A 23,099-nucleotide genomic window follows, 5' to 3' on the forward strand; every position below is an offset into this window, starting at 1 on the left:
TTTATCTTAGCCCAGCACTTGGCAAATACCAGTTATTATTCACACAACTCACGAGAAACAAGCCCCACAAACCGTTCTACCCGAGGCATACCCGGGTCCCGATTCCCAGTCCTTACTCTCAAAAGAGACCTCTAGTCATTTCTTCATTTCTTCATCTTACCATATTCTGGCTGCGAACACTACTCCACCTCCCACTATTTGTAAACAGAGGCGGCCCAATCACAGGCACAGAGCATCTCTCGGGCCGTCACAGACGTCCCCGGGAACCTGGCAACCGCCTCGAAGCAAACACTCACTGCACTTGGGAAGACCGCCGTCTGCTTCCACCCAAAGGAAAACCGAGGAGAAGCCTGCAGCTGCAGGTGAAAAGAAACATCTTCACCATTGCCCTATTCAGGGAGTGAAGAATTCCAGTTTGCTGAAAACTATCTTCCAATCTGATAGTGATATCTTGGTTTGCATGAAAGCGCTTTTGATTTTCCAAAGCACTTTCACACATCCCTGTGAAGTAGGGAGAGGAAGAATACTTATCTCCATTTACTAGATGAAGCAACTGAGGAACAGAGAGGTTGTCATTTGCCCAAGGTCACCCAGAAGGGCAGTAACAGAGCGGGGACTAGAACCCAGATCTCCTGACTCCCAGCCCTCTGTTCTCTACATGACACTGGGCTGCTTCCTAAATGCAACTCTCTTCTGAAAGGGAAAGATCCTTTTTCTTCCAGTGTGGAGTGTCCTTGGGCCCCACTGAATCAAGGGCCTAGCTCTCAGTCCCCGTCCTCCCCAATTCCACCCCACCCCACTCTAGACCTCCAGGAATCCTGAAATGCTCTAGAAACCTTAGGCACCCAACACCTCCCACACAAATCCATTCGGACTAGGGTCGGCTCCAAATGTCCCTTCTGCCCTTTAATGGGAAACCTCAATATTAAACAAGATTTGGAAACATCACGTAGGGCTACATTCTTCAGATGAAATTTTACCTGACTTTGAAAAGTTACACTTTGAGGGGAAAACAGTTGAACCATCTAAGTTTCATTTCTCTTTCTCCCTTGAGGGAACAAATAGCAAAAGATGCTCCCAAAAGGAGTTCAAGTAGAAACACAAATGTTTGTCTTTACACTCCAAAGAACTCACACAATCAAAATGCCCCCAACTGCCTACATTTCTGTCTGTACACAGCAGGCTCTATTCTAGAATATTAGTTTGAAAGAGGCGTGAAATCTTCAGGAATAGTTCAAACACCAAATGAATTAGGTAAAAAAAGCTTTACCCCAAGGATGTGATTTCTTAAATGCCCTGTGACTTGAAGAGTTTGGCTAGTTCCCCAGCCGAACAAAATGATCACTTGCCTGATGCCCTTGACTTATCAGTGTGTTTGCTTGCTTTTTAAAAAACTATTTTCTTAATACCCTTTGCCTGCTGCAGTGTTTGCTGATAACAGAGGATTGAGGAAGCTGCTGACAACCTGAAATTATGATAGTTACTGACCTACAGAGGAAGATAGAAATAATTATGGCTTTTATGAAGGACCTACTATGTGTTAACAACTATGCTATTTGTTGGGTTCTTGTTTAGCACTCGATGTTTTAGGTGAAAAAAAAAAGATCTTGGGAGAAATTACTTGTTAAAAGAAAAAAAAAAGCCACCTACAACAGTTGGATGTGATGCACTGGGTGGCCAAACTGGCAGATGGGACTCAGCTCTACACATAGTAAGCGCTCAATAAATACGATTGAATGAATGAATAACCCCCTCCAGGGGAAACTAGTGACCACAAAATGGTTAAAAGACAGAAAGTGGAGCAAGGATGAAAAGGGGAAGGTTAGGGTAATCCAATCAATGATATTCACCCTCACTGTCTCATCGCTCCCTGAGGATCGGTGCCTGCCACATACATACGGCAGACAGAATTCCATAAGAAGAGCTCGGCCTCTCCCTCCACCCACAATTCATCCACAAGACATCATGCCAACCATTGACTGAATTTTCTTTTCTCTAAATATCTCTGGAATTCAAAGCAGAAGAGGAAAATAGAATTCGGGATGCAGACGCTGTCGCTGAGATTTAGGTAACTTTCACTGGTAGGAAGAGGAGAGAGCCGAAGGTCAGCGGCAAGAACGAGAAACTTCCCCGGCAGCAGAAGGAAACGAGGTGGGGGCTGCTGCCCTGCTCAAGGGCTAGGAAGAGGTCATCCACCTACGCAGGAAATCTTCTCATTAACTCCGGCCCGCAGGGAATCTCTTAGTTCTGCTATTTATTAAAGTGCTCACTATGTGTCCGGCCCTGTGCTAAACTCTTGGGATCACATTACTGTCCCTTGGGGGGTCCACAATTTGGAAGGGGTTGACATAAAAACCAGGCAACAGTGGTTTGTAAACAAGCAGCAGCAACAGAGTGAACAAAGGAAGTGGGTGGCCTACTGGAAGAAGCACAGGTCTGGGAGTCAGGGGGCCTTGGGTTCTAGTCCCAGCTCTGCCCCTTGCCTGCAGTATGACCTTAGGCAAGTCACTTAACTTCTCTGGCCCTCAGTTTCCCCACCTGCAAAATGGGGATTGTCTGTTTTCCTCCTTCTTAGACCATAAGCTCCATGTGGGACAGGGACTACGTCCAACCTGATTATCTTGGATCGACCCCTGCGTTTGGCACATAGTAAGCACATACCCTAATATTATTGCTATTAATGGTTATCGTTATTAATGAAAGGAAGCTGGGAAGGACCTTGAAAGCAGGGCAGAGATTGCCTGCTTTGAGAGAACACCTGGACCAGATTTCAAATTTCCCAGCATCCTTGGAGGGAACAAGTTCACTGAATGGATTTAATCTTGTGTCTCATTCCCTTGGAAAGGCTCCATATCACCTCTAATTAGTGCAGACGATTAATGCAGAACAAATGGATCCAACGAGCTTGCACTGGAGCCCGTTCATTTTCACCCCAACCATCCCACAGAGGGAGAGTCTGCTGAGCTGCTTCCTGCAGGGAACAGAAGACAACCTGTACTTCTGACAGAGGAAAGCGTGCAACCTGTCAAAAGGCCTCGGTTCTAATCCCAGCTCCACCACTTGTCTGCTGTGTGATCTTGGGCAAGGCACTTCTCTGTGCCTCAGTTGTCTCATCTGTAAAATGGGGATTAAGAATGTGAACCCTAGGTAGGACATGGACTGTCCCAGCCTGATTAGCTTGTATCTATCCCAGCGACATAGTAAGTGCTTAACAAATACCATAAAAAAAAGCCAAAAAACCCCCCTGCTTCCACCAGGGAACAGAGCTGCTGCAGTCAGATCTGACCTGCAGAAATCATTCAAAAAATGCATCTCTGTCTTTTTAAATAATGCCAAGAAAGGGGTTGGGGTAGAAGGGAATTCTGCACAGTCAGGGCCCAATAAATACCACTGATTAAGCGGGCAAGTGTTTCTGGCTGTAATTGTTTTTTTGTTCACACCAAGGATAAACCACTGGGTCTATACTTCAAAATTAGTTGCTCGTAAATAAATTTTATTGCCACTGCCAATAAATCTTATTTATAGTGTGTTTCTTCTCTGATAAGGCAGGAATGGAGATTTTATATGTAACAAATAACTGATTTACTAGTGTTTTTCATTATCTACAAGTCAACTTCTGCTGCTGCAGAGGGAAAGGTGTTTGATGCACAGGTGGATGGGCAACCACTGGAGGTTTTTGAGACGTGGGGACATATGGACTGGAGTGGGAAGAGACAGGAAGTAAGGAAGACAGCGAGGAGGCTGACGCACTTGTCAAGATGGGAGAGGATAGGTGTTTGGACCAGCACGGTAGCTCTTTGGATGGAGAGGAAAGGGTAGATTCTGGAGATGTTGTAAAGGCAAACTGACAGGATTTCATGATAGACTGAATATATGAATTGAAAGAGAGAGTCAGCCAGAAGATAATGCCACCTGGTGACACTTGTGAGACCAGGAGGAAGGTGGTAGCTACAGTCATAGGAAAATCTTGGGAAGGACAGGGTCAGGGTGGGAAAATGAGGAGTTCTGTTTTCTGTGGTGTGGCATTCAGTGACACCTTCAGAGCGCTAAATAATATGGAGGACTCTATTTGGGAAGGAAGTTGAGATGCTTCTATTCTGGAAGGCAAAAGACAGTGGCAACAGCCTACTGTCAACAGGGGAAATGCTTCTGGCTCCCAATCTGAAGCCCAGTTCCACATCCGGGAGCTAGTCACCCGGAAACCTCAGAGGAGGAGGAGCCCTCACCCCACCTGTCAAACTGCACATCCCGTGCTGACTCGGGGGGAAGTTCAAAACACAAACGGCGACAAGACCGTGCTTGGAAGGAGTGGGGTTCCTTTGGCAGGTGAACAAGTAGCTTAGCCTTCCCGCTGTCGCTTTCAGACCCGACGTGCAGAAATCACCCACGTGAAGATGGGAAATGTACGAAAACAGAAGCCACAGGAGCAGAGACTGGCTTCCTGGCACCAGCATTCTCAGCCTAAGCGAGGGCTGCCAGCTCTCTTACAGCCAAGGCAAGATGTTCCACAAATGCTGAATGACAACCTGTTGGGAAAGAAGGGCGTCTCTCTAGGTAACGCTTCCCCATGTCGACTCTCCCTGCCTTTCATCGGCGTGCCAGAATCCAGCTTGGCCATCAGGCTGGGAGCTAGGATACCAAGCAAATGCTAAAAAAAAATGGGGAATTCCACAACCTGATGCTTTCTTATTGGCCAAAGCCCTCAATTTGGTGTTCTAACCAGGGGAGCCTCCACAACCACTCCAAACTTCTGTGTGGGGTGAAGCCCAAGTCCTGGTTGTTACCCACCCCCAACCCCGCTGAGAAGCAGCGGGTTTTCCTTTCTTCTCGCTCTGCCACCACTGCATCACGCTCTCTAATGACTGACCAGCTAGCTTGGTTCTTTCCCAGATTTGCCCTGGCCTTCTGTGTGACCAGGGGCAAATCTCTGAACCTCTCTATATGCCTCAATCTACTCATCTGGAAAATGGGGATACCAGTCATCCCTCCCTATTAGACGGTGAGTTTCTTGTGGGGTGGGCATTCTGTCCAATCTGATGATCTTGTGTCTATCCCGTGCTTAGCACAGTGTTTGGCACACATAACCTTAAGCTCATTATGGGAAGGGAACATGTTCACTAATTCTGCTCAAACTTTGGTATTGTACTCGCCTAAATGCTTAGTATGGTCCTCTGCACATAATAAGCACTCAATACAATGAGAAAGCATATAACACCACTACTATTTTTATTGCTACAGAGCATCCACACTCCCCAGGCAGAGGTTCACAGCACCCCTGCTCTACACAGCCTAGGATGAGCCTGGGACTCAGGAGCGCTAGAGATGCACTTCTTGGCTCGCCTCGGGCCACCTCATCTCCCGCCTCCCTCCTCCTTCTCCCCCCACCAGCCTGCAAGCCAAGGCCAGAGGTAGCCCGCCCCCTCTCCCCTCCCTGCTCCCCCATGCAGAGTTCAGCAGTGGAGACCCTCCCGGAACCATCCCCGTCACCAGCCGGAAATTTAGAGTCGCCCACGCTGCTCCTGAAACCGCCCAAGACCTCCAACTTGTTTGAAAATTTATAGCAACCTTCACTTTGGAAGAAAAGCCCAATCAATCCAGTTCTCTCCCTCTCCTCCTCTCCCCTCCACACAGTCCCAGCTGGAGAACAAAGAGGATGGCAGCTAAGCAATTCTGGTGTTGCCTGGCTTAGATTTACTATTAAGATAGAAGTCACAGTGAGGTTTACGGAAAGAGTGCAGCAAGGGAAATACTAAACCCTCTTTAGAACAAACCAAAAGGACCAAACATGAGGGTGGGGTATATTGGAGCCCTATCTACGAAGGTTGTTTTTTTTTTTCCTCAAATACTGTATATTAAATTCCCCAGAACTTGCTGGAGCCAGCTTTTATTATTTAGGGTCTTAAAGAAAAGAGAGAAATGCATTATTTAAAGGTTTAACTAAAATTTTAAAGTCACTATATTGCTGCAGTCTCCCCAAATTCACCCCTTGAAACTTTTAACGTCCCAACTGAAGCATCAGCCAAGGGGCAGAAGCTACCGAGTCCACTCTAAATGTGGCCACAGATCCCAAGCTTCTGTTTCAGCTCACCTGCAAAATGGGGTGAATCCTTTCCCCTCTACCCTACAAGGACTTGACAGAAATAAAGGAAGCTCCTTGGAAGTCAAGCCCTGGGAAGTTAAGATGATGAAAATTCCCAAATGGGGAGTGGAACACTAATTTCCAGCTGACATCCTGATTCTCCATCTCATTTTAGGAGGAGTAAAGGCTAGTGAGGGCAGTATACTGCCTTCCCTCCAAATAGCCTGTCTTTTGTCGTTTTGCGTCCGTTAGCTCAACGATAAATTTCAAACCTTTTCAAAGCACAACTGGCACTGGCTTCGCTCTCATCACCCTTTTGTTTCTGTGTTGAAATGTCCCTAACTAGATCCTGTAGGAGATTAATGTTACTAGACACCACGTGTTACCCTCAGGACTTCAAAAATGCAAACCAATTGGACTTATTACCTTTGTGATATCTTGAAAATGTTTTCAAATATTTTCTGCTATTCTTTATCCAAAAGAAAGTACAGAGGACCCATCTGCTAACTCAGGGGCCAACACAACTCTTCACATACAATTCCTTACACTAAGAGATAGAGAGAGAAAGAGAGAAGGGAAGCACAGTTGTGCTCTGGGGGGTTGTAAGGCTGCAGTGAACTTTCTGGAACCACTAGATACCAGGAGGCCAAGAAGGGCTTCTTGAGATCATTCATTCAATCGTATTGAGCACTTACTGTGTGCAGAGCACTGTACTAAGCGCTTGGAATGTACAATTCGGCAACAGATAGAGACTATCGCTGCCCAACAACGGGCTCACAGTCTAAAAGGGGGAGAAAGCAAAACACAACAAGTAGACAGGCATGAGACAACTGCTGCCTGTGGGGGTCTACAGGCCATCCCCAAATCCAACAGTTATAGAGCTTAAACGCCTACTGGGTGCAGAGAGATAACAAAGAGATATGAGATGCAAGCCCTACCCTCAAAGAACTCACAATAAAACTGGGCTAGACCCAAAACGATTTACAATTAGGAGGAAAAGGAGAATGGAATAAGGACAAGGGAAACAAGCACTATGGGAAAGAGCTCTACGTGGCTGTAAGTACCCAAGGGTTGAGGGGGTAGTCTGCAGGGAGAGGTGATGGTGGGACCCAATGAGTAAGTGAGCAGGACTCATCCCCATTTTACAGATGAGGAAACTGAGAGGTTAAGTGATTTGCCAAAGATCACACAGCAAGACAATGGCAAAGATGGGATTAGAACCCAGGCCTCCTAACACTCAATCCTATGTTCTTTCCATCTAGTGCCATTTTGTCATTCTTACCAAGTGAATCCCCTCTCAGATTTGTTAACTGAAAAACTCTGTCTGTTGCAATATTAGCCACTCTGAGGTCAATGTCTCAACCAAACTGCATCATTAAAATTCCATAGCAACATTATCATCCCTGTATCGAGGCTCATGTTCCAACAATGTAAACTTTTCTGGCTAAGTTTATATTGGCCCAAGAAATAAAATACTACAAATCACACTCCATGTAATATCTTCGGTGGCATCTGTTGAATATTTTCCTTAGCCCTGACCAAACAATACTGTTACAGCAACACCCTTTACATAAATTAAATTATCAATCAATCAGTAGTATTTATTGACCTCTTACTATGTGCAGATCACTGTACTACGTGCTTGGGGAGTACAATACAACACAATTAGCAGACACATTCCCTGTCCATAATTTCTCTGTCCATAATGAGCTTACAGTCCTGGAGGATGTTATAAAACTTTCATTGTCACAGGGATACCATATAAAATTTACAAAAAAACCAAAATGAAACCACACAGACCAAAGATCCTTCCGGTCTTCAAAACCTGGACACCCTCAGGATGTGGAAATACGGCGGCCTCTTCGATCAACACTAGGTGCCTAAAGAGCAAGGATGAACCTCATCTCATTGGAGAGTACAGTACCCCTTCGAAGCAGCACGGCTCAGCGGAAAAAGCACAGGCTTGGGAGTAAGGGGTCATGGGTTCGAATCCCAGCTCTGCCACTTGTCAGCTGGGTGACTGTGGGCAAGTCACTTAACTTCTCTGTGCCTCAGTTACCTCATCTATAAAATGGGGATTAGGACTGTGAGCCCCACGTGGGACAACCTGTTTACCCTGTATCTACCCCAGCGCTTAGAACACTGCTCTGCACATAGTAAGTGCTTAAATACCAGCATTATTATTATTATTCCCCAGTTGCCGATGGCTGTCAGGAAGGAAGTGAACAGACCCCTCTTTTATCTCTTAAAAGATCATGTCACACACTTGAGCGCCTACCATCTGATCTCTTTAATTGGGCTTATCATTTCTGGGGCCACTCCAACGCATAACCGGAAACGTGAGATGAAGCGTTCTGGCTGGTCTGGCTTCCTTTAGACCAATGGTGTGAGGTGCAGAGACTTGGCAAAGCCTTTTTTCCCCATTACCTAGGACCTGGGGGCATCCCCTTGGAGGCTTGGGGGACCCAGGCTCTTAGTTCAAGCTAGCTGAAGCTCAGAGGAGGGGGCTCAGAAGTGAGCCCCTCATGGGACACGACTATGTTTGACCTGATTATCTTGCATCAACCCCAGTGCTTAGCACGGAGTTTGGCACTTAGTAAGCACTGAAATACAATTATTAGCAGTACTAACAATGACCTAGAAGTTGCTTCAATTATATCAGTTGTAGTTCATTTGAGTTGCTTCACTCAATGGATTGATTATGAATTCCTCCTGACACCACTCAATAGAACTTGAAAGATCAATCACATGATAGTCCCCGCTCATGGTTTTTAAGAGGGTTTACTAAATAATTAATTATGGTACTTGTTAAGCACTTGCTATGTGCCAAGCACTGTTCTAAGCACTGCAGTAGATACAAGCTAATCAGATAGGACACAGTCTTTGTCCCATATGGGGCTCACAGAGTCTTAATCCCTGTTTTACAGAAGAGGTAATTGAGGCCCAGAGAAGTGAAGGGATTTGACCCAGGTCACGCAAAAGACAACTGGCGGAGCCGGAATTAGAACCCAGGTCCTTCTGACACCCAGGCCCATATGATATCCACTAAGCCTTGCTACTCCTCAATAACTGTAGTATTTGTTAATTGCTCATTATGTGCAGGGCACTGTATTAAGCACTGAGGTGGATATAAGCAAATTGGATTGGACACAGTCCTGGTCCCACATAGGCTCAGAGTCTCAATCCTCATTTTACAGATGAGGTAATTGAGGCCCAGAGAAGTGAAGTGACTTACCCAAGGTCACACAGCAGACTAGTGGAGGAGCCGGGATTCGAATCCATGACTTTGACTCCAAGCCCATGCTCCATCCACTATGCCATGCTGCTATTCATCTACTTGTCTCAACTACATGTTAAAAAGGTGCCCAGTGTTTCTAGAATAATAATAATTGTGTTATTTAAGTACTTTGTGCCAAACATTGTATTAAGCACTGGAGTAGATATGAGATAACCAGGTTGGACAAAATTCCTGTCCCTCTTGGAGCTTAGGGGGTTGGTGCCCGGGGGTGGGAGGTGGGGGGCAAGCGCTGGCTAAGAACCTGCCCCTGTCAACTTCTGCCACAGCTAGATTTTCTCTTTCTCTTCTCTCTCTCTCCTCCTCTCTTTTCCCCTCACCTCCTCCCCCCTCCCTGCCCCAACAGGGTCCGGCTCTCTGCTCTTCTCAGGCTGTGCAGAAGGCTCACAGTTCTTAGCAGTTCTCTATCTCTCCCTCCCTCCCAGCTCCCTCTTCCTCTCAAGCCCCACACCCTCCCGCCCCACTAGAGTTCTTCTTCCTCCTCCTTCTTAGTCCCTGCTTCTGCTCTTCCCAGTCCTACATGGAAGCCATCATCTCCAAGCCAATCAGAGCCCTCAGCAGCGACCCACATGGTGACAGTTTCTACTTTTACTTTATATATATAGAGATACATATATATATATATATATGTATATGAAAAAATATAGAGAGAGAGGGAGTTTAAAGCATTGGTGCCCAAATCTATATAAGCTGCCAACAACCTCAAAAGATGTGCCCTACATATAAAAAGTATAAATATCTCTCTGGCAGCCAACCCACTAAATGCAATGAGATCTAAAATAGTCAAGTTACGGCTCAGTACGGCATCGCCTCACAAAGTTTATACACAAGTGTGTACGTCAAAAGTTAACTGCCAAAGGTTATCTTTATGGACTCTGAACGATGAGAACAAAGAGTTAAGGAGACAAGAACAATTAGTGAGTTACTAGAGTATACTGTCTAATTATTTTGTTTTGCTGCCTCCCCCTTTTAGACTGTAAGCCCATTGTTGGGCAGGGATCATCTCTATCTGTTGCCGAACCATACGTTCCAAGCACTTAGTATAGTGCTCTGCACATAGTAAGCGCTCAATAAATATGATTGAATCAATAAGTTTCCTTTATTAAAGCAGCGTAGACATCTTAGGTGTCCCAGAAAATCAACCGATGGTATCTACTGAGTCCTTACTGTGTGCAGAGCACCTTACTAGGGGTTTAATAATAATAACAATAATAATAGTAATAATTTCCTAGTTTATTGAGCAGTGTGCCAAGTACTTTGCTAAACACTGGAGTAGATACAAGACAATGCTTGGGAAAGAATGTTTTATCATCTGATAATCAAAGACATTTTAGCTGGGGTGTACACCTTGTGAAAGTAATCACGCTCTCCACTGTTTTGGGAATAACAACCCCCTCCCTCAGTCATTCTTTCAGTTGTATTTATTGGGCACTTACTGTGTGCAGAGCAATAACAATAATAATGTTGGTATTTGTTAAGCGCTTACTATGTGCCGAGCACTGTTCTAAGCGCTGGGGTAGACAGGGGAATCAGGTTGTCCCACGTGGGGCTCACAGTCTTAATCCCCATTTTACAGATGAGGGAACTGAGGCCCAGAGAAGTTAAGTGACTTGCCCACAGTCACACAGCTGACAAGTGGCAGAGCTGGGATTCGAACTCATGAGCCCTGATTCCAAAGCCCGTGCTCTTTCCAATGAGCCACGCTGCTTCTCACTGTATTAAGCACTGTACTAAGCCCTTGGGAAAGTACAATACAAAAATAAACAGACACATTCCCCGCCCACAACGAGTTTACAGTCTAGATATTGTCTAAGGTCACTCTCCCCAGCCCTTGTTTACCCTCAGTTATGCATATTCCACAGTTGGCAGGCTCCTTGTGCTTACCTTCATAGAAGAGAATCAGGAAGATCTAGCCAAAGTGGGTGGATACACTGTGACCTTATATGTAGCATATGTCCAAGAATATTTGTGGTTTATGAAGAAACCTGGGACTCTCTGATGAACTCATAAGAATAACAACTGTATTATTGTTAAGCACTAACTATGTGTCAAGCGTGGGGTAGGTACAAGACAATCTGATCAGACATACTCCCTGTACTGCACGGGGTTCATAATCTAAGGGGGAGAGAAAGCAGGCACTGAATTCTCATTTTACAGATGAGCTGGGGCACAGAGATGTTAAATGACTTGCCTAAGGTCACCCAGCAGGCAAGTTGTGGAGCACGATTAGAAGAACCCGGGGCTCCTGACTCAGAGCCCCGGGTTCTTCACACTAGGCCACACAACTCCCCAAAAGGCCCCAGAGAAATCTGTGAGGTTTCCTCTCTTCAAACTCACCAAGAGACTCAGACTTAAATCCACTGGCTGAGTGCTTCCTTAAGGTCTAGAAAGTCTTTATCTCCCACTGAGTAAAATGGAAACTATAAGCAAACGCAGCTGTCTACCATGTGGGTTTCCTGATCCAGGTAAAGGAGTTCTTGCCCTTCTGCCTGCCACTTGGGTCACTCTTATTCACAGTCCTCCCCTTTGCTATAAAGTCCCCCGTCTGCTGGAACCAGCAGCCAACTGGGAGTTTTCATTCCCAGCCCATCCAAAAGCCCCGGCCTCCAGGGGACCCCACATGACACCTGGCTCTCGGCAAAGAAGAAATAAAGCTCAGCTCCGAGCCCATTCCAAATGCTAGGTGAGAGGCTCAGACGTTCTGACTGACCTGAGAGCCTGCACAGATGAATTCCAGAATGACCAGCGGAACTGGAAAACTCGCTGGGATGTGAATCTCACGAATCTCCAGCACGTGGAGGGATCCAGCTCACGTAGGAGGCCAGGATGAGAGGTGGACCCCCGTCCTGGGCCATTCTGGTCTCCCAGGGACCAGTCGGTGCTCGCACCATTCCCCCCTCCCGTCCAGTACTGAGGTACGTGTCTTCAAAATGGTTACTTCCCCTCTCTGTGAGTTATTTTAGTATTTCTCCCCCTATACACTGTAAGCTCCTCGAGGGCAGGAATCACGTCTACTAGCTACTGTACTCTCCCAAGTGCTTAACGCAGTGATCGACCCCGAGAAGGTGCTCACTACACACTATCACTGGGATCCGAACTTCAACCAGGCTGGGTGAGTCCAGGACCCTGGATGCACCAGGATATCTGGGCCCCGCAGGAGGTGAAGAATGGGGCAGACCACGGACAGGGAAGTGACCGACCCCTAGGCCTCCATCCCCGAGGCAGGAGGGGATCTGGAATCATGAGCGCCCGGCTGGGTGATTTCATCAGGTTCATTCAGATTGGTTCCCGGAGTGTCCAGGCAGAGTACAGACAAGGCGCCCAACATCACGGGGAAGAGATGACAGGCTGACCCACACTCAAAGGCTTCTCCTGGGTCATCTACTTCAAGCAGAAAACTCGGGGAAGCGGCTGACGCAGAGGACTGGATCCTAATTTATTTATAAACTTGCCCTCTAATCCTGCAATATGCTCTTTCCTCCTGAGGTTTGAGCTGATAAAAGCTCCAAACATCGTGTGGGATAGTGGCAATCGGTCAATCATTTATTGAGTGCTTACTGTGTGCACAGCACCAGACTAAGCACTTGGTAAAGTACAGTCTAATACAGCGGGTAGGCGCATCTCCTATTTTACAATCTGTAGGGAGAGCACAGGACAGGGAGTCAGGAAATCTGAATTCAATTCTGGTTCTGCTACTTGCCTGTTGTGTGACTCTGGGCAAGCCACTTTACTTCTCTGTGTCTCAGAGCATTAAATACTTGATCTCCACCCCCTTCTTTGGAGTGTGAATTCATTGGGGGGACAAGAACTTTGTCTAATCTGAACGTACCGTATTATCTTCCCCGGCATTTAGTACGGTGCTGGGCACACAGTAAGGCCACAATTATAATTAAGCTTCCTTGTCAGACTCCCCCCAGACCAAGTTGACTATTGGGGAGGAGCCTGGTAATCAGGGCCCTACAGGTCACCTGCACTGGAACCACCACTGTTAAAACCGCACTACATGGTCTGGAATGACGAGCCACTTCACCTACATCTGCTGAGGAATTCACTGGGTGGGGACGGAAGGGGAAGGAGGAAGAAATCTCTTCCTGGTCCCGCCTGCTGGAAGGGCATAAGGGTGCTTCGAAATACCTCCTTGAAAACCTTACCTCTTCCTAGCTCTCTTCCTAGCCAAAGCCTCCAGTGCCGGCTGGGTTCCGAACGGGGCCCATTGCAATGACTGCCGCTGCCCCTTGGCCACAGGACAAGTGGAAACCTCCCTCTCTCTCAGCCCCACGGGGAACAGGAGGACTGGAAAAGTCTGACGGGGCAATGGGCGAAGGGCCAGCCTAGGGGAGTCTGCAGAATAAGACAGGATTGCCTAAAGAAACCCCCACCACCAGGAAGAGCCCAGGTCTACCAGCAGACCCCCCCCCCAGATCCTTCACCTGCTCCCACGACTGATCTCTCCCTACCCCCATGGTCAGGGGGAGCGACAGGATGAACGCCGTCCGGTCGGAAACTCCCGTCACCCACACAGTGCGACAACCCAATCCACGCTGGGAGAATACAACCAATAGCTGCCTGTCTGCACGGAGGTCTAGCGACAGGCTTGGGTTCTGGCTGGGGAACTCCCAGATGCTGTAGCAAGTTTTCACCAGTCACGAATCTTGGTGTTATCTGAAGGATAATGTGTGAATTTAAAAACAAACGCAGAAAATTATGACCCATTTTGACAATCGGTGACAGAATCCAGACGTTCCTATTCGCATGGTTTAGGGCTGGCTTGGCTAAGCCTAACAACTCCCGGACTCGGCCTCACAGTCACAACCTTCTAAGATCCAGGACCTGCCCGAGTCCTTTTAACTCACCCTAGGGCAACGGAAGCCACAACGTTTACAGCAGGGCGCGGGGGACAGGTGGATCGCCTTTAAGGACTCGACACACAAACCCACAGCCAGAGAGGCCTGATTCTGGCCTGCGGAACCGTTTTGGGATCGAATCTCGGGAGCAGGCTAGATCACAACAAGACGTGGGACCTCACACAACTGGAAAAACTTCAATCACGACCTGCCTTCCCCTCTCCAGGCCCCTTTGGGTTTTCCCACCCAAGTCCCGCTCCGGGCCCTCCAGTCCTTCTTGGATCCCAGTTTTGCCAGAGCTAAGGCTGAGGACATCAACCATCCCTCCCAATGTTGTGGGTGGGGGGGGGGGGGGGAGTGTATCTGTGTGTAAAACACGGGCAGCGTGGCTTAACGGAGAGAGCACGGGGATGGGAGTCAGAGACGTGGGTTCTAGTCCCTCCTCCGCCACTTGTCTGCTGTGTGACCTTGAGCCAGCCACTTCACTTCTCTGCGCCTCAATTCCCACACCTGGGAAAACGGGGATTGAGACCGTGGGCCCCACGTGGGACAACCCGATGACCTCGTAACCCACCCCGACGCTTAGAAGAGTGCTTGGCACCTAACGAGCGCTTAACGACCACTATCGTTACCGTTCAACTGCCCCAACCCCCGAGACTGGATCTGATCCGATGGAAGGGGGCGTCCGCTGGACGGGCCGCCTTCGGACATCCCGTCCCTGGGCAGGGATCGTCTCTGGTGCCGGACTGTGCGTTCCAAGCGCTTAGCAGAGGGCTCTGCACAGAGGAAGCGCTCAATACTACCGGATGAATGAAGGACATCTCCCCAACTCCAAATCGGGGTGGGGGAGGAGGAAGGGGACCGGCCCAGGCCCTCCTAGGGGGGCTTGGCTCCAGCGTTGCCCCTCCGAATCCACACTTTGGGCGGCATGCGGGGTCCCTCCTGCACCCCGAAGTTGAAGGATCCGGACGGCGTGGGAGGCTCGGGGCCGCTGCACTCGTCCTCCCCCCCGGGCACCCCCTGCCCACCTCCCCGTGCTCGCTGCTCACCTGGCGGCCCGCCGTCCGTCCGTCCGTCCGTCCGTCCGATCGTGCGGCTCCTCCCGGGCCCCGCTCCCTCCCTCCTGCCTTCTGCTCCCGGCGCGGCGAGGGAAAGCGGGAGAAGGAAGGAGGGGGGAAAAAAGCCACAACACACACACACACACACACACACACACACACACACACACAAACTCCCGGTAACTCCAACTCCGGGCTGCGGCCGCCGCGTGCAAACGGCAAGCGGGCAAACGGCCGCCGCCGCCGCGCCCAGCGGTGCAGCGCCTTGCAGTGCGGTGCAGCGCCGTGCAGTGCCGTGCAGCGCCGCCCCCGCCCGCCGCTCTGTGCATGCCCGGGCCCCGCGCCCATTAGCCTAACCAGCCCATTTCTCCAGCCCTTCCTAGGTGCCCAACACCGTCCTCAGCGCTGGGGTCATGAAGAAGAATAATAATAATAATGTTGGTATTTGTTAAGCGCTTACTATGTACACCGTCGGAGCGCTGGGGGAGATGCAGGGTCATCAGGTCGCCCCACGGGAGGCTCACAGTTCATCCCCATTTTCCAGAGGAGGTCACTGAGGCACAGAGCGGTGAAGGGACGCCCACAATCACACAGCTGACAAGTGGCAGAGGCGGGATTCGAACCCATGACCTCTGACTCCCTAAGCCCGGGCTCTTTCCACGGAGCCACGCTGCTTCTCTAATGACGGTATTTGTTGAGCGCTTACTATGTGCTGGGCGGCCTTCTAGAAGCAGTGGCAAGAGCCCGGGCTCGGGAGTCTAGAGGTCACGGGTTCGAATCCCGGCTCTGCCACTTATTCTTTCACTCGTATTTATTGAGCGCTTACTATGTGCTTAACACTGGACTAAGCGCTTGGAATGGACAATTCGGCAACAGATAGAGATAATCCCTGCCCATGGACGGGTTTACAGTCTTCAGCTGTGTGACCTCGGGCAAGTCACTTCACTTCTCTGGACCTCAGTGACCTCATCTGGAAAATGGGGATTAAGTCTGTGGGCCCCACGTGGGACAACCTGATTTACCTTGTATCTATCCCAGCGCTTAGAACAGTGCTTGGCACATAGTAAGCGTTTAACAAATACTAACATTATTATAGAGAAGTAGCGTGACTCAGTGGAAAGAGCCCGGGCTTGGGAGTTAGAGGTCATGGGTTCGAATCCCGGATCCGCCACTTGTCAGCTGGGTGACTGTGGGCAAGTCACTTCACCTCTCTGGGCCTCAGTTCCCTCATCTGTAAAATGGGGATTAAGACTGGGCGCCTCACGTGGGACAACCTGATTACTCTCTATCTACCCCAGCGCTTAGAACGGTGCTTTGCACATAGTAAGTGCTTAACAAACACCAACATTATTATTATTATTCTAGGCGCTGGGGTAGATAGAGGGTAATCAGATTGTCCCACGTGGGGCTCACATTTTTTCATTCATCCACTCAATCGTATTTATAGAGCGCTTACTACGTGCAGGGCACTGTACTAAGCGCTTGGAATGTAATAATAATGTTGGTATTTGTTAAGGACTCACTATGTGCAAAGCACTGTTCTAAGCGCTGGTGGGGGATACCAGGTGATCACGTTGTCCCTCATGGGGCTCACAGTCTTCATCCCCATTTTACCCCATTTAACTTCTCTGGGGCTCGGTTACCTCATCTGGAAAATGGGGACCGTGAGCCCCACTTGGGACATCTACCCCAGCGCTTAGAACAGGGCTTGGCACGTAGTAAGCGCTTAACAAATACCATCATCATCATCATCATCATCACTCAGACCAAGGTGCCTCCCTGAAGCCCTTTACAGCAATTAGCCCTCACCTACGTGCCCAGAGAGACACTCAGCTGGATGAGGGTATGGGAGGGAAAAAGGCTGCGGGCTAGGGGAGCCTGGCTCTTGGCCTCAGCGGGAGCTAGCCACGGGCCGCAGCCGAAGTTAGGCTGGTGTGCGGAGCAGGGTGGGAGTTGCGGAGGTGGCGGGTGGAGCTGGTGGAGGGGAAGGAGCTCATGGGGGGCCTTGGGTCACTCTTTCTCTTGGGGGTTCATGAAGTGCCGCTCGCCCCTCTGGACTACAAGCTCCTGGTGGGCAGGGAATACGCCTGCTATATTGCACTCTCCCAACCTCTTAGTAAAGTGGTCTGCACCCCGTAGGCGCTCAATAAATAGGATTGATGGACTGCTGCGTTGCCCATTAGGGGGTGAGACCTTGAAGATAAATTGGATTTTTAATCGTGGCATCCTCAAGTATAGAGACACTGTGTTGTCAAAGCTCAGGGAGTCTCTTTGGATCAGGGCTACTCAGATTTCTCACCTCGAGGACTTCTAGGATCCCAGCACACTTCAATTCGCATCCTATCTTCACCTTCTCCTTCCCCAGCCCCACCATCAAAAACGTAAATGCTCCCCACCTGCTTCCCTGTTGGCACTGGCCTCAGATTTTAAAAAAAACAAAAACAGAGAGCTGAGAAACTAGCTGGCCGCATCCTGATCACCGAAGCTGGTTTTCAGCTGTGAGGCTCACCCACCGGGCTGGCTTCCTTCAGCACCAAGTGAGAAGCAGGTACTTCAGGGGATATCAACATTGGGTGGGGGGAGTCAATGAAAGTTAAAACTGCCCACCCTCCCTCTGCCTTGACTACTGCAGCTGAGTCACATCAGTCAATGGTATTTATATTTCCTGGGTGCTTACTGTGTGCAGGGCATTCCCTTAAGTGCTTGTGATATACAATAAAGTTAGTAGACAATTCCTGCTTTCAAGAACTTTATGGGTTAGTGATGGAGACAGGCACTTAAATAAATTACAGGTAGTGCAAGATGCACCTGTGCTATTAGACCCCTCCTCCCCACCCCTTCTCTGAGCAAGGGGGAGAATGGGTCAGGTGTCTTCTGGAAAAACACTCCACGTCCCTAGGCCAACACCCATTACTGCCCCATGCTCTTGGAGGATATGTTCCTGTCCCCATCCTTCCCTTTTCAAGAACAGGATCTCTATAGGTTTGTTCCAAGATGGAGAAGCTTGTGCATTACTCATTATGGCCCAAATGCCTAAGTGGATAAAAGGGAGGAAACTGTAAAGGAATGTCCCCGGAATCAACCTCACCCTCCTGTGAGCGTGGCACTTCTTTCACTGCCAGCCTAGAGAAATATTTAGGCACCACATTTCTGGTGACCTTGGCAAAGCAGATGGGAAGAAACATATCTTGGAAGCAAGAAAAAAACAATACAGGAAAGCAAGTTCTAGGTGGAGAGTGAGTTACTGTAAAGACAAGCAAGGGTTGGATCTTGATTAATTCTTACCAGCTGCCTGCTCCTTCCCATTTGGGGAATTTCAAAAGAACAGGAATTTAATTTTTAAAATAAGATTTCAGGTATAATATAGCATAAATAGCTATTGTGCTAACACATGCCAAGCGTTGGGGTAGAGCCAAGATAATCAGATCAGACCCTGTCCCCGAGCCACCCAAGACTCACAATCTAAGAGGTAGAGTGAACAGGTATCTTATCCCCATTTTATAAAGGAGGAAACAGGCAAGTGTGGTTAAATGACTTGCCCAAGGTCTCACAGGAGGCCAACAGCAGAGTTGGGTTATGACCCAGATCTCCTGACTTACAGACCTGTGCTCTTTCCACTGGGACACACGGCCTCATAGGTTTTATGATGTGGGATTCAGTTGCCATTTTTCTGGATTATCATCCCCAAATAAAATCAAAATGTGGCAAATATACCCTTCTCTTTCAGCTATGCTCAATTTTGTCCCTACCCTCCTTAAAAGAAAGGCTCCTTTAAAACTTTCTAAAAAGCTGTCACCTCCCTCAGGAGGTATTACCAGATGAATCTCCCTATTATTTATTCACTTCATCCCTTTCAATCCCTTCAGCCATCTTAGTTATTTACATATTCATCTATTTTCACCACTGTTTGTCATTTATATAGACTATATAGGTATATATTCTTTATATGGAGATTCTCAAGCTCTTCTAACTTGTATTTTTGTCAGGTTATCTTCCCCCTTTGATGGAACGTTTCTCCAGGACAAGGATCATGTCCTGAATTGCTTCTGTATGTTCCAAGAGGTGCTCAAGCAATACTGTCGTTGATGGTGATAATGATAATGATGATGATGAAGAAAGGAAAATCTGGGTAAAAGGATAATAATGTTGGTATTTGTTAAGCGCTTACTATGTGCAGAGCACTGTTCTAAGCGCTGGGATAAACACAGGGGAATCAGGTTGTCCCACGTGGGGCTCACAGTCTTAATCCCCATTTTACAGATGAGGGAACTGAGGCACAGAGAAGTTAAGTGACTTGCCCACAGTCACACAGCTGACAAGTGGCAGAGCTGGGATTCGAACTCATGAGCCCTGACTCCAAAGCCCGTGCTCTTTCCACTGCGCCACGCTGCTTCTCGTGTCCGGATGTCCGGTCCAAAAGGATGTCCGGTCCAATAGCAAAAACGCACTTCTGAACTTAAAATGGTAGCCCCTCAGTTAAGAACTGGGGACAACCAATGTGTTGAGTAAAAATTAGGTATTAGTAGCCAGGTTAGCATTTGGCGATTAGGTGGTTCATTTGACAGTAGTACAGTGCCAGACCAAATCGCACTGGTCAAACTGATCCTTTTACACCAGAATGATCCGGCTTGACTTTCTCCATTAATTAGTTTGCTGAATAATTATCAAATCAGCCCTTCGCTTAGTGCCGGGAAGCCAGAGTGTGGAGAACTCAAAAACGAACACAGGTTGCCCAGGACAATAATAACGAATGGCTTAATGTTGCCTCTCCCCTCCCAGCACTTCCCCAAGCCCAGCCCAGGGGAGGCGTGGAAGATGGACCCCCAGCAGGAACACCAGCATGTGAAAGAGGTGCTGGGGAAAGTGCCCGATCTGCTCTGCCATCTACCCGGGAATTTCTGGAATGTACATTTGAGAGGAGGAGCAGGGGGCTGTAGAGCAGAAGCAGCTCTAATTGGTTGCTTGTGTCGAGCAGTGAGCAAGCAGGGGGTGCCTGCAGATAGAACGGCCCATATTATGTCCCCCTCCCCTATGCCATCCTCTCAGGATCTGATGGAGCAGCCTGCTATTGGCTAGAAGCTATCCTCCCCTGGCAGCAGAGACCCCACCTTTTCATAATAGTTTGTTGTATCAAGTTTCAGTGTTTGGTAGGCTGAATAACCCTAATTACTGCTTCCTTTGTATCGCCAATATTCTTCAAAGGACAATTTTTGGTTGGATGTGACGTGGCCCTTACAGAGATGCAGGGAGCAGCTCGGCTTGAAGCATAACAAAGGCTCAGTTGCCTGGCCGTGGCCCAGTGGAACGCCACGTTCTGCCCCTCTCTGGCCTCGTTATCGCAGAGGGAATGATGGTCCAGGGTCTGGAGGAGGAGATGACTTTGGTACTTCCCCAAGGGGGAAGTGGAGCTCCCACACACTCACCTCCCTCCCACACCCAACAGCTGCTCAGATTTTCCACCTCAGACTCCAGGATGAGAATCCAGAAAAGCATTAGGCAGAGGGATCTGGCTGGGGGTCACTTCAGGTCCATTCTAGAAGGACCCAAACACCACCCCTAATAATAATCATATATATGAAGTGCTTACTCTCTGCCAAGCACAGGACTAAGCACTGAGGTAGGTCCAAGATAATCAGATCAGACACAGTCGCTGTCCCACATGGGGCTCAGTCCCAGTAGGAGGGAAAACAAATATTGAACCCCCATTTTACAGATGAGGAAACCGAGGTACAGAGAGCCTAAGCGACATGCCCACGGTCACGCAGCAGGCAAGTGGCAGGGCTGGGATTAGAGCCCATGTCCTTTGATGAACAGGCCTGAGCTCTTTCCATTAAGGCACACTGCTTCTTAGCACTCCCAGGAGTTCTGCACCACCAAACTGGGCCAAGAGCCATTTTACTCCAGAGAGGATATATTTGGGTTGACCCCAACCAGAACCGCATACTAGATCATAACTGGAGTAGCCCACAAGGATAGGGGAGGTTGGTTGACATCTATAAGAGCAACCACTGCCTCCCCCTCACCCTGCTTTCTTTGCTTTGTAGGATGCTCCAGTGAAATCTTCTCCTACTCTCTTCTCACTCCCACTTCTGTTCTAACCTTTACTCCCACAAAAACGTTCATTCCATCAGTACAAACAACACTCTGAGTGACAAGGCCGTATGAGTGTCTTCAACTCCCTCTGTCTATGAAAATATCTAAATAAAAAATGCTTCCAAAGTTCTCAATTCTTGTTTCTGCAATGAAAAGGTATATGATGTGGCAACCATGAGAGCAAAGAGTTCAGGCTGCTAGTTTCAAGCTTAAGGAACAATGCATTTTTTTAGTCCTACTTGGTAGTTGAATCAATTACAAACCTTGGTTATGAAAATAGATTTGGTGAAGCAGATTTTCAATTATGAAGAAAGTTTGTTGGACTTATAAACTGTACTGTCTCTGTGATAGCCCTGAGTCGCCATAATTTCACTTACCATCAATTATATGATCTGGGAAAAATTAAATGTTTTGACTTGCCCTGGTACTTTTTTTATATATCACAGAATGAATCTGCTCATCACATGGAGAGACCTCTTAATGCAGGCGGCATGGAGCTCACATATATGCTGGGTGTGTTTTATTTAAAGTAGATTGAAAAGTTACCACTCTATTTTTTTTGATTTCCATTTGCAATACAGCTCCTCAAAATCCAAGTTGATTCCTAGTCTTATGTTGAGACATCAATTAGAATAGTCAGTTTGCCAACTATTTCTGAATAGTTTATAGCAACTGAATTGGTTTTATAAGGTGATTACTGATGTTTGCTTAAAAATGCTCCTTTTCTTGAAACTACCTTGTCTAACAGAGATTAGAGCATTAGCTTGACAGATGTACTTTCACTGAAGACCTCCAGTGTATTAATAAGAGGGGTTCTTGGTCTACCTTTAGGAACCTTTTGTTTTTATTACATCCTTATTTTGTCCCTTTAGCTTCTTTAGCTTTTACTGTTTGCCTTAAGGCAGACATCAAAATACAGTCGTATTCACTCAAATTCAGTGCTGAGATGGAAATGAACTCTTATTACTCTGGGTTAGACAGTGTATTGGCTTTAAGAATCCTACTGTTCCACTCCATGCTGTGTCTGTTAGACATTTTCCCATATTACTTTCTTCCTTTGATGCTGGGGGTGGATGAGTGGAAAGTGGTGGTGGGTGGGAGGGTGGGGAGATAGGATTTCAGGTGGGATAAATTCACCCCACTTTGTTTAGGATGATTCAGCTTTCCTATGTGTCTAACCAGATTCATATGCTTCACAATGAACCGCAGTCTTAATCAATGTCCATAAAAATTACTAAAAGTGATGGTTTAAAACACTGTTCTCCAATGCTTCCATTTTCTGAAGGCCGAGTTAAGTCTATTGCTATAAGGCCTAAATTGGTTCAGAAAGGATTCCTCCCCCAGTCTCTTGTGTGATATTAAAGGGTGAAGATATCCATTCAATGTGGTGGGAGAAAACAAGATAAAATTGAGCTTGTTGGAAAGCAATAACCTTCCGTGGAAAGAACATGTGGAAACTAGACCTCAGTAGCAGCGTGGGAAGCAGTCTTGCCTAGTGGAAAGAGCACAGGCCTGCCTGCTGGGTGACTTTGCTTAAGTCACTTAGCTTCTTTGTGCTTCAATTTTCTCACCTGTAAAATGAGGATTAAATTCCTTCTTACACTATGACCCCACGTGGGACAGGGATTGTGTCTGATCTGATTGTACTGTAGCTATCTCAGCACTCAGTAGTCTCAGTGCACATAGCACATAACCAATACCACAATTAGGATATATCAGTCCATAGATTC

This window comes from Ornithorhynchus anatinus, chromosome 14, assembly GCF_004115215.2.
Source record: "Ornithorhynchus anatinus isolate Pmale09 chromosome 14, mOrnAna1.pri.v4, whole genome shotgun sequence".
Classification (NCBI taxonomy): Eukaryota; Metazoa; Chordata; class Mammalia; order Monotremata; family Ornithorhynchidae; genus Ornithorhynchus; species Ornithorhynchus anatinus.